This window comes from Zingiber officinale, chromosome 1B, assembly GCF_018446385.1.
Source record: "Zingiber officinale cultivar Zhangliang chromosome 1B, Zo_v1.1, whole genome shotgun sequence".
Lineage (NCBI taxonomy): Eukaryota > Viridiplantae > Streptophyta > Magnoliopsida > Zingiberales > Zingiberaceae > Zingiber > Zingiber officinale.
In genome coordinates, this window is record NC_055986.1 from 146,526,436 (window position 1) to 146,539,084 (window position 12,649).

The 12,649-nt window shown below is 41.9% G+C and overlaps 1 pseudogene; it reads right to left on the reverse strand.

The window, feature by feature from the left end:
• Window positions 1-11,478: 11,478 nt before the first annotated feature.
• The window catches only part of LOC121984261, a 50,894-nt pseudogene continuing 49,723 nt past the window's right edge, over window positions 11,479-12,649 (reverse strand).

Genomic DNA, 12,649 nt, shown 5'->3' on the forward strand with positions numbered 1-12,649 from the left:
TAGATACATCATCCCCTCGGGCAACAACTTATGGATGTCCAGCTTCAGCCCGGCCAGCAGATTAGCCGCGTGTAGAAAGGCAGGTTTGGTCCGGTACCTTTTCAAGTCGGGGGGAGTCGACAACGAGGTTAGCCATTGGGTTCGGAAGGGTGGCGGCTCGGGAAAACTCAAAAAGAAGAAGTGATCCTTCCAATGCTTGTTGGAGGTGGGCATTTTGTCGAAGAAGACCAAGCTGATCCGCGATTGAAATAGGAAGGTGTCGATCTCAGACTGCTTGGGGTAGTAAAAATAGTGAAAGATTTGAGGCTTGAGTGGGATGTTGTGCGTTCGGAAGAGCACCACTACCCGCACAGCAGCCTAAAAGAGTTGGGTACGAGCTGGCCGAGCGGAATACGAATATAGTTGCACACTTCTAGGATGAAGGGGTGAATAGGAAACCTAAGGCCGGCTACGAATTGGTCGCGGAAGAAAGTAACCGTGCCGATCGGCGGGTCATGGAGTTGGTTGGACGGCTCGGCCAGGGTAAGCTTGTGGTCGGAAGGGAGGTCATAGGTCCTGATCAAATTACAGGCATCCCCCGAGTCGAATCGACTCTCCATCGCTTGGTACCAGAGACCAAGAGAGGGATCCGAGGGGTTGGCCATGACCGAAGAGGGAGAAATTCGATGTTTCTTCAGGTGGTTCAACATAGAAGAACCCGAAAGAATAACAACAGAGAAAGAACCAAAATGAAGGAATAAGGCGACAAGGTAAAGCAACGAAGAAGCTTACTAGGGAAACAAAGCGCAAGGGGAAGGGTGCCGAGAGTTCGCCGGAGCGTCGAATAAATATTTCGCCGGAGAGCTGGGAGCGAAAGGAAGCACCAAAGCACGAAGACAGTAGGGAAGGACCAGAAGTTGGCGTTGAGATCTTATAAACGTTCAGCCTGGCCAGCCAGAACCGTCCGATTTAGGTCACCGGAATCGAGGCTTGCATCCGGCCATAAAATTCGAACAGTCGCGTGTCGCATTGATGCTGTCACCTTTGGCGTATGATGACGACGGGGTTTCCACGTGTCACCGGGTTACTGGGCGACATTTAAGGAAGGCCATTATCCAGCGTGGTCGTGTGCTCGTTGTTAATACGAAGGATTTGCACAAATCCCAAAGGGATCTCGATGACGATAGCTTCTGACCACAAAGGGACCCGGACGCGTAGCGAAAATATTTAGGCAAGTACAAGCGCCCACCTCGCCGACCGGCTGAAGAGATTCGGCTGAGCGGATCACCCAAGCCCACCTCAATCCTTTTACTATCGCTGCCGGACGACCCGAAGAACACTAAACCAGTCAAGTCAGTCGGACTTACAACCTCCTTTGACTAGACTTGAAGGGAAAGCACGTGATCTGGTGGTAAGGATCGGGGGCCCACACAGGAAGGGGTCAACGACATGGGAGAGTCAAAGTCCAGATCAAATTGGGGACCCGGCCGATCGGGGGGGTCACCTGTCCAGCCGACCGGAGTGAATCCCGGGTCGGCACGGAGATAGCTCGACTTTGGGTTGAGCTTCCGACGCTCACGAGTTTCCCTTATAGAGGAACCTTTGCGCCGAGCGACAAAGTGCAATGAACTCTGAAATAGAATCTATGTGTTCTAATAAAGTCTGGGAGCTAGTAGAACCACCAAATGGTGTAAAAGCTATTGGATGTAAGCGGGTCTACAAAAAGAAAAGAGGGGCAGACGGGAAAGTGGAAACCTTTAAAGCGGGGCTTGTTGCGAAAGGGTATACTTAGAACGAGGGAATCGATTATGAGGAAACCTTTTCACCGGTAGCCATGCTTAAGTCTATCCAGATTCTTTTATCTATTGTTGCTCATATGGATTATGACATTTGACAAATGTATGTCAAGACAACTTTCCTTAATGGAAGTCTTGAAGAAAACATCCATATGAAGCAACCAGAGGGATTCATTGCAAAGGGCAAAGAGCATCTCGTATGTAAGCTCAATCGGTCTATTTATGGATTAAAGCAAGTTTCAAGATCTTGGAACATCCGGTTTAATGAAGTGATTCAGTCTTATGGATTTATTCAGTGTCCGGATGAGTCTTGTGTATACAAGAAGAGTGACAGAAACGTGGTGGTATTTCTTGTACTATACGTAGATGATATTTTTCTCATTGGCAACAATGTCAAAGTATTATCAGATGTAATAGTATGGTTGTTCAAACAGTTTGATATGAAGGACTTGGGAGAATGTGAACATATTCTTGGGATCAAAGTAATAAGAGATCACAAGAAAAAGATGGTATGCTTATCCCAAGCTTCATACATCGATACTATTCTTGCTCGTTTTAGTATGCAAAACTCTAAGAAAGGTTTCTTACATTTTCAGCATGGAGTACCTTTATCTAAAGAGATGTCTTTTAAGACACTAAAAGAAATAGAGAAGATGAAGGCAGTTCCTTATGCTTCGGCTGTGGGAAGCCTAATGTGTACAATGCTATGTACGAGACCGGATATCTATTTTGCCGTGGGAATGGTTAACAGATATCAAAGTAATCCAGGACAGGGACATTGGACTGCCGTAAAACATATATTAAAGTACCTGAAAAGGACTAGAGATTATATGCTGGTTTACCAGGCAGATGATTTGCTCTCTGTGAGTTACACGAATTCTGACTTCTAATCAGATAGGGGCAATAGTAAGTCGACCTCGGGGTATGTGTTTACTTTGGGAGGTGTAGTCATAGCATGAAGGAGTGTTAAGCAGAAGTGCGTTTTAGACTCCACCATGGAAGCTGAGTATGTAGCAGCTTCTGAGGCAACCAAAGAAGCTGTATGGCTCAGGAACTTTTTGATAGACTTAGATGGGATTCCTGGTTTGTCCAAAATTATCACAGTTTATTGTGATAATAGTGGTGCAGTAGCAAACTCGAAGGAACCACGAGCGTATAAGGCAAGTAAACACATTGAGCGCAAGTACCACCTGATACGAGACATCGTAAAGTGAGGAGAAGTTGTTGTCGCCAAGATTGCATCAGCAGATAACCTGACAGACCCTTTCACTAAGACCCTTCCGGCGAGAGTTTTTGATGTGCATGTTGAGGGGATGAGAATCAGATATATGACAGCATAGTCTTTTAGTATAAGTGGGAGATTGTTAGAATGTATATTAAAAGCCTAGTTTTTTGTATAAATATTTATTTTAAAATAAGAATCACGTTGGCCAAATATCTTCATTTATGTTAAATGTAGTTATTCATTTAATTTATATTGTAGATAACATGGCGTGTGGTGTCACACAGAAGATCATATTATCGGTTCCTTATAAATTATAAATAGTAGCTCATGACCAAAATGGATAGGGACAAACCTTTGGAATGGCCGTAGTGTGATTTAGTATTAGTTTATCTTGACTATAAAATTACACTAGTATACTCTGAGTGTATTGAGCATGACCATTTGAGGTTGTTCTTTTTATATTTATTGCATAAAAGAATATGACCTCTGTTATTATGGAAGTGCGTACTCTTAATCCCGATATAATGACAAACACATATATTTAGTATTTATTTCTTTAATTTATCAATGAGTGAGATTTAGTTCATTAAATCAATATGCCGGATAAGTTGAGAAATAATATTATTTATATGGTGTGTTGTTGATTATAGAAGGAAACTGTGTCCTAGTTATCTAGGTTGATGATGTCCCCTTGAGGAGCTCATAAGAATTGCCATGTAAACCCTGTAGGTGGACCTAGTCCGGCATGATAATGAAGTTGAGTGGTACTACTCTTGGAGATAGATATTAATTAAGTGAGTTGTCAGTAACTCATTTAATTAGTGAACATTCGATATATTAAACACAGGGAGATTAATGCACTTATGATAAGAAGGAGCCCATAATGTAATTTGGGATTGGTGTGGTAGTTCAATAATAATTCTTTAGTGGTATGAGTTATTATTGATGAACTTGAGTTGGGTGTTCGGGGCGAACACAGGAAGCTCAAACTCATCGGGAGACCAAAACCAATTTCTCCTCTCGGTCCCTGTTGTAACATCTATAAATCCTTGTATCCATAAAGTCCACTTCTTACCCAAGTAATGGGTCGGCCACATCCTTGCTTGGTGCAAGGGGGTTGGCCAAGCATGAGCTTGGAAGCCAAGAGGTGGCCGACCAAGCTAGGGGCTGACCACTAGAAAAGGAAAAGGAAGTTATGTTTTAAAACAAAATTTTGTTAAAATCTTTCTTTATTTGTAGTTATCTACAATGGTTAAAAGAGAGATTTTATTTTGTTAAAATCTTTCCTTTTTTGTAGTTATCTACAATGGTTAAAAGAAAGATTTTAATTTTGTTAAAAACTTTCCTTTTATAGCCATCCTCATGGTTTTAAAAGAGAGTTTTAAAATTTTAAAATATTTCCTTTTATAGCTATCTACAAAAGATTAAAGAGAGATTTTAATTTTGTTAAAATCTTTCCTTATTTGAAGTTATCTATAATGTTTCAAAGAGAGATTTTAATTTTTGATAAAACTTTCTTTTTTTGTAACCATGATTTAAAAAGAGAAGTTTTAATTAATTTTTCCTTTTTGTAGTTGTCTACATGTTTTAAAAGGGAGAGATTAATTTTAAAACTTTCCTTTATTGCCATGTACAATAGGAAATTTAGAAAAGAGAGATTTTAATTGTTGTTAATTTTTTTTTTAATGGGAGGCTACAAATAAGGAAGTTTTAATTATGTTTAAAACTTTTCTTTTTTGCCATGACCAAGGATTATAAAAGAGAGGGAGAGGGTGCCTCATGAGATTACAACCTAAGCATTGCCTCCTCTCCTCTCTTCCTTATGGACGGCCCTCTCCTTTCTTTGTTTTCTTTCCCATAAGGGCCAGCGACACCTTTCTTCTTGTCTCCTCTTTTGCTTCCTTAGGGCCGGCGACATCAAGGATTGGGAAATCCTTGTGGCCAGTTGCTTGAGAGGAAGAAGAAGAAGAGGAGAGACACTTGGTGGTCGGTTGCTTGGAGGAGAAGAAGAAGAGAAGAAAGTTTCCTATTTTGGCATCCTTTGATGGCCGGATTTTCTTGGAGAAGAAGAAGTGGTTCGGGTGGATTTCATCTTGGTAGATTGCCATCCACACGACGTCCAAGAGAAGGAGAGAAATACAACAGAAGATCAAGAGGTCTTTTAGTTACAAAGAAATGTATAACTAATTAATTATTTCCGCTTCAAATTAATTAGTTTATGTTCTTTGTATGGATCTTGAAATACCAACACAAGAGGCTAGCGATTTCGTATTTCATTTTTTGTTTTGATCTTGTGCTTCTATTGAGATCTTTGTAGTTAAACCTAGGGTTACTGTAAGAAGTTAATGATCCAATTTCTTTGAAAGGTTTTGTCTAGGAAGTGGTGGATGATCCCATACCCAAGAAGGCTGAGTGCCTCGACATGTTTAACCTGGAAGTCAATCCTTGAAATAAATATTTAATCAACTTCTGTAACATGGGATGAACTTGGATTACTAATTTTAAGTATCGTTTGCAATCCAAGTTTTAACTACTGAAGAATACATGAGTTGAACTTGAAGTAAAAATGTTAAGTTCCGTTTTCAATTCAAGTTTAACTCATGAGGAACACATAGGTTGTTAGGAAAGTTCTGTGTTTGTACAAATTTTTGTACAGGGGAAGCAGAACGGTATTCCAAGTAGAATCCAATACGAAGATGATCCTCAGGGTCCTTGCTTCCGTCATATTCCCCAATAGCGGGGGGCTTGTACCCTTTAGGTAGTTTTTCTTCTAGTACCCTTAGGGAGAAGGGCACTTGTTCTTCAGGTTCTATCCTGGGCCCCTCCCTGAGGATAATGGCTTCTCCCTTATTAGAGTCCCTAGGTGGGGAACTCTCGGCTATGGAAGCTTGTGGTTGCTCCTTCTTTTGATTGTAGTCCCCGGGATCCCGCTGATAGAAACCCATATCGGGCTCCCGGTAGAAGGCCGGGGGAAACCCTTCAGGCTGCTTTCTTTTAGATCCTCAATCAGAAATATTCGTTGGATCCTTGGAAACTTTAGGCATCTTATGTGGTCGGGAAACGGTGGTTTGTTTTGCCGAAGTTGCACGCCTTTTGGCCTCTCTGAAGAGCTCATATTCTCCAGTGGTCATGGTCACGTTGATTTTGCCAGTCTCGTCCATCTTCACGATACAGAACAGGTAGATGTGTTCCCATAGACGGTGCCAAATTGATCCCGTCTGGAATCTGAGTCAGATGGAGGCCGGCTATGCTGTCGCTAGCCTTGACGGAAGGCGACGGAGACTTTCCACGAAGACAATGTTGCACGGGCCCGTTCCACGGGCTCCTGACAGGGGGTGATGACGAGGGTCAAAAAGCGGGAGTTCCCTGCACACACTCAAACAAGCAACCTCCACGTTAGGGACCAAGAATCAGGGAAAAAGTCCCCGGAGCAGACCCTTCGACGGTCAAGTCAAGTATTTTTTCCCCAGAAGAACAGTAAAATTGTAGAAAGTAGAAGGCAGATGCGAAAAGGTGAAAGAGCGTACCTGCGTAAGGGAGAAGACACCTTTTTTTATATGACAACGTGTACTTTTGGTTTCTGGCAAATGTCAGGGAATGTCGGGTGTCATACCTTGTCTGGGGATAAGGGACGCGTGACATCCTATCATAGGTTACAGGAAGGTTCTTCTGGTAATGAGTCACTGACAATTGGAATATACCCTGACACACAACGGTTATTCTCTGACAGACGGTTGCGATTCTCTGGCTCAATTGTCGTGTAGTGACCTACCGACTTGAAGGGAGAAGCTCTGGCTGACCAATTGTCTGAGGACTTAGCTCTGGTATGTACCCTGCGAGGAGATCTGTCTAGGAAATCCTTACTGATCTATCCAGACCAGCATATCTTAACCTGTAAGCCTTGGTATGTAAATCTTGGCATGCATAGCCTGACCCTGAAGCCCCGTTCTATAAATCCTGACCCGCATAGCCTGACTGGTAAATCCTGTTCTGTAAATCCTGACCTGCATAGCCTGGCCCGGAAGCCCTGTTCTATAAATCCTGACCCGTATAGCTTGACTGGTAAATTCTGTTCTGTAAATCCTGACCTGCATAGCCTGACTGGTAAATCCTGTTCTGTAAATCCTAACCTATATAGTCTAGCCCGGATGCCCTGTTCTATAAATCCTGACCCGTATAGCCTGACTGATAAATCCTGTTTTGTAAATCTTGACCTGCATAGCCTGACCCGGAAGCCCTGTTCTATAAATCCTGACCTATATAGCCTGACTGGTAAATCTTGTTCTGTAAATCATGACCGGGCTGGTTCCTTCCCCTTTTTCCTTATTCCTGATGTTATTATTCTGGCTTCTTGACCTGAGCACCCTGACCAGTGTACCCGTTCACACTCCCGACCCGGACCTCTTACTTGAACAACCTTTCTGAGTTCCTAACCTAGACATCCCGACCAAGCATTCATCTAAAACTCCTGATCTGGGCCTTTTGCCCGAGTAACCCATCTTAGTTTCCGACCCGGGACCCATGACTCAATGTTAGCTGGGTAACGACCCTTAAACACTACAACCTCTCAGTGAGGCGATACATCTCTTAACCTCTGACTGTCACGTCACCTTGACTTCTGACTGCCACATCCCCTTGACTCCGGGCTGCCACGTCCCCTTGACTCCTGCTTGCCACATTGCCTTGACTTCTGACTGCCACATCCCCTTGACTTCTGATTGTCACATCCCCTTGACTTCTGACTGCCACACCCCCTTGACCAGGTCCTACCTTATGCACCGTATCTGTTGGGGTTGCAAGGTTGCAAACATAGTCCCATATTGGAAACACATGGGAAAGATCATAGGTTTATAAGAGAAAAGATATCTCCATTGGCATGAGGCCTTTTGGGGAGAGCCTAAGAGCAAAGCCATGAGGGTCTATGCCCAAAGTGGACAATATCATGCTATTGTGGAGATATCTAAATTTTTTTCGATCCTACAATTGGTATCAGAGCCCGGACTGCCAGAAGGTTTAACCGCTGACTGTGCACAAGAGCTATGGTCTGATTGAGCCATGTTGGTACAATATTGAGCTTGAACAAAGAAAGTGGAGACTCCTATGTTTGGATTAAGAGGACCATACACCAGGCAGGAAGTCCTAGTAGGTCGGGTGGACTGGAGGCTCCTATGTTTGGATTAAGAGGACCATACACTAGGCAGGAAGTCCTAGTTGCGACTAGGCAAAGAAGTCCTAGTAGGTCGGGTGGACTGAGGGGCAGGAAGACCTAGTGAGTCGAGGATCGGACGTGGGAAGCCTATGATCCTTTGTTTGAGGGGGGGGGGGATTGTTGGGGTTGCAAGGTTGCAAACATAGTCCCATATTGAAAACACATGGGAAAGATCATGAGTTTATAAGAGAAAAGATATCTCCATTGGCATGAGGCCTTTTGGGGAGAACCCAAGAGCAAAGCCATGAGGGTCTATGCCCAAAGTGGACAATATCATGCTATTGTGGAGATATCTAAATTCTTTTCGATCCTACAGTATCAATTTGGAACAACAACTAAGTAAAGTATAACAACTTTGTTAACATTGATCTCTCTAAGAGCGACTATGTAAGGTGTAACAATTTTCTTATCAACTATCACTTAGTGTGCTTGCTGTCGCACGAACTATTTTCTTTAAGTATGGATTGGATGTTCTGATATGGTCTTAATTCTTATATAGTTTATGTGACTTATTTAATCTTTGTGACTAACTGATCTTAGTGACTTACCTGAATGAACTGGTCTTTGTGGCTTGACTTGGACGAGTGAGAGTTGTTGGTAATGGAAACAGTCTAAGTCTTTCATCGAAGAAGTGTATTAGAAAAGAGAGAAGAAGAGCATCCATTAGGCGATGAGATTTGATTTGTGGAGTCGTTAAAAAGCGTTCGTCACTGTAAACTTCTCGTGGATGACAAGAGACGAATTCCTCCATCCAGTGATTTTTCTCCTCTTTCGAATTTCACCACAATAAGATATGATTTATTATTTTGTACGATAAATTTCAATTATAATTCCTTCATAAACTTCATTTAGTTCTTTCGCCTTGCCTATGTTGGTTTCAGAGGCAATTGAATCCATCTCTCTTTCTAGTTGTTAAATAATTTTTAGTCAATGTTTTTCACTGCTCTTTCAAAAATCAGTGCAGTCTCATTGATAATCTTTTAGAATAAAAGTAATGTGTTATTCACTTGTGCTTTCTTTCAGGGCCTGTTATGGTGTCTTGAGGTTTGTCATGGAGAGTGGTGGAAAGGGATGTGAGGTACACAAATTTATTCTAGAGATCCATCGACCTTTCAATGAATGTGATATTTTGATCCCTGATTTTCTTTCGGGTAATAGTAAGTGGAAAGCTCAGGGCCCAGCGAGCTAAATCCATGAAGTTCAAGGATGGATACATGATTTCTTCTGGTCAGCCAGCAACGGAATTACATTGACTCTGCAGTGAGGCATGTTCTCCTTAGACAGGTTAGTTCTGAAATACACCAATCTATTCTACACGCCACAAAAACTACTAGGATTTTTAGTTCCAACATTGAATCTCCATCTGATCAAATCATGTTTCCCCCAAATGTTTAGGGTGTTATTGGAATCTAGGTTAAAATTATGTTGGACTTGGATCCAAAGGGGAAGCAAGGGCCAACCACTCCACTTCCAGATCTTGTCACTATCCATCCACCAAAGGATGAAGAGGAATACACGAGACCAGCCGTTTTGGTGCCTGCGGAGATAACCATTGCATGATGACGAGTGTTTGCTTCACATGAATTTTACTAGAAGAGCTGCCTTGTTATGACTTTCGCAAAACATATGTTGATGTAGTAACCAGAAAGGGCTATTTATCCTTGTTTAAGCCTGTTCTGTTTTTGCTATTGCCATCTTCCAAACTAGTGATTTCTTTGGTGGTCGATTTGCATTTAATCTTCATTTCCAGAAAGCATGCTCTCCATGTATGTTTTGGGATCATGGAACATCTTCTATAGGGGAGAACTATGCCCACTACTTACTGGCAATTCCAATCCACTCTGCATCTGCTACTTACTCTGCCTCAACTACTACGTTCCCTGCCCTAGGTGAGGAGGTCACCTGCATGGGACAGCTCCATTGCTGCTGTCATGATCTAAAATGATATACTACTGGCTAGGTCAACATGAAGATATAGATACTATCCACTACCCAGCTAATACTAGCAGAGGCTGGTATGTGCCTCAATATGCTAATCAACTAGTAGTAATAGAAGCTAATACTACTAATGGTGTGATATGAAAAATCAGCAGAGACCTGTAATCCTTGATCTCTATTCCGGTCTACCATGATCAGTGGTTTACCTAACACATAAAATATATGATATATCAACTAGACAGGTACCAATAAATAATGCTAATACAGGTTATAAACTGTAATAGTGAACAGGGCATATACTAACAAAAAGATAGGACAACAGTATACCAACATACCTCCTATAGCTTGGAGATGTCCTGCTGCTGCCAGGTCCCAAAACCCGAAAAGTCACATCAGAGGACTTATCGGTTTCACGTATGTTTTTGTTTGTTTTATGTATCGGTTTGTTTAGCTCTGTACTCTGGTTTTATTTTTGGAGTGTTGACGTTGTTATGTGGTATTTTGTATTTATGTTATTGGTTGTGTAAGTCTAGCCGGCTAGCAGTTTTGTGTTTGGTTTGTATATGATTTCTATCGTTTTCCGTTGTGTTTTGGTTTTGGTACAGCCGAGTGGGCTGCTTTATTTTTAACTGCGTGGTTGTGTCAGCCAGAGGCTGAATTTGATATTAACTGCGTGGTGTTTGTTTTCTTTTATTTGTTATTATTCCAGCCGCATGTGGCTGAGGTATATAGTGCTTGTAGAAAAGTTTCAGATTGTCCGCCGTACAGGGGAGATGTTGCCGAAATTTCTTCGGACAGAGACTCCTCCGGGGCGTGACACATGCTCTCCATGTATGTTTTGGGATCATGGAACATCTTCTATAGGGGAGAACTATGCCCACTACTTACTGGCAATTCCAATCCACTCTGCATCTGCTACTTACTCTGCCTCAACTACTACGTTCCCTGCCCTAGGTGAGGAGGTCACCTGCATGGGACAGCTCCATTGCGGCTGTCATGATTCAAACCTAAGATCTATTGGAGCAACTCCTCACTTGACTAACTCAGCTTCCCTGTGGGGGCCTTGCCTAAGAGGGAGTTGCTCCATTGGTAGGGTATTGCTTTCAGGTGTTGATCTCAATATCTCCTATCGGTGCTTCCCTCTGCTGATTCTTTGATTCTCTACTAGAATCGTTATTATGGTTAAGTCATACGTAAGTGTCTGTGTTGTAGAGTTCTAACTTGTTGGATCATAAATGTTTGAACCTATGATTTTCTTGAATGAAGTAATTTAATTCTGTTCATCCAGATCAATATTTCTTCCCAAAAAACAGAATTGAGTGAGATCGAGCTGAAGGATGGAACTGCCGTAGTACTTGGAAGGGTTTTTCTTCCAAGTCTGATCCTATCGAATGTCTAAACCAGTGTCACATGCATACACATTAATCTTACAGTGATCCTTAGAATTGCTACGCCACGATATTTATCTGCGGGTTTAGAGTGATCCACCAGGAAATTGAAACCTAATTGGTGCACATAAATCCTAAATCCTAAACCACCACGAGGTAGATAACACAACGAAATACAAGTCTAAGATCAACTGTATTACGGAAATCCTGAGGGAAATTGTGGCGATAGAAGACCATGCTTCAAAAAACCTTGTACGATTTGCATCGAACTGAAGGTGATCCATGTTCAGCGTTGAGTTGTATGATAGCAGACAAATTGTGCGATGTTAGCGCACTTCAAACGCTTCTGCCGGTATCTCCAAGCCACTTGAATGCGCGTAGCAGCCATGTTTCTCCAATAGCCTGATTCATACCTGAAATTGAAATAATAAGGCATTAGGCAATCTTAGATGCTATACAAAATGTAATATAATATGGTGTATGCCAATCTACCAAGCCTCATCTCGAAAACAAATGGAGGCTATTGAAACTGGAATTGAATGGAATCACACATTCTTATATTCACTATCACTTGTCAAAGATTACCAAATGTGGTTCTTCATCCTAGCACTTTTATCTGGTAAATCAACTTTTATGACCCTCAAAACACCAAGAAACAAGAGGAAAAAGAAACATTTTTGAACCATGATGTCTTGTAGACTCAAATATGCAGAATTATGTTACAAAAACAAATGCACATTACCTAATAGCTGCTTGCAAGCGTGGGTTTCTCAAGAACCGGGAGAACGATTTAATGACTTCTTCTATATCGGCAACATCGAGTGCAAAAGCTTCAACATTAGTTAGACATCTAACAGTTCGAGTTGAAAACAGTTGCAATGCTGGGAAATGGATTTTGTCTCCCTCTGCAACGAAGCACAATCCAAGAACATGATTTCAGTGAACCTATACACATAATACAAGAGGTAAAAAACTTCACAATGCTAATTCCACATGGAACAGGATTATATATCCTATTTATGAATGAGATTAGCAACTTACCCATCGTACAGTTATTAGATATTACAATTTGAGAAACTAACAAGGGTGCTAAAGTAACTGCATAAAATCATTA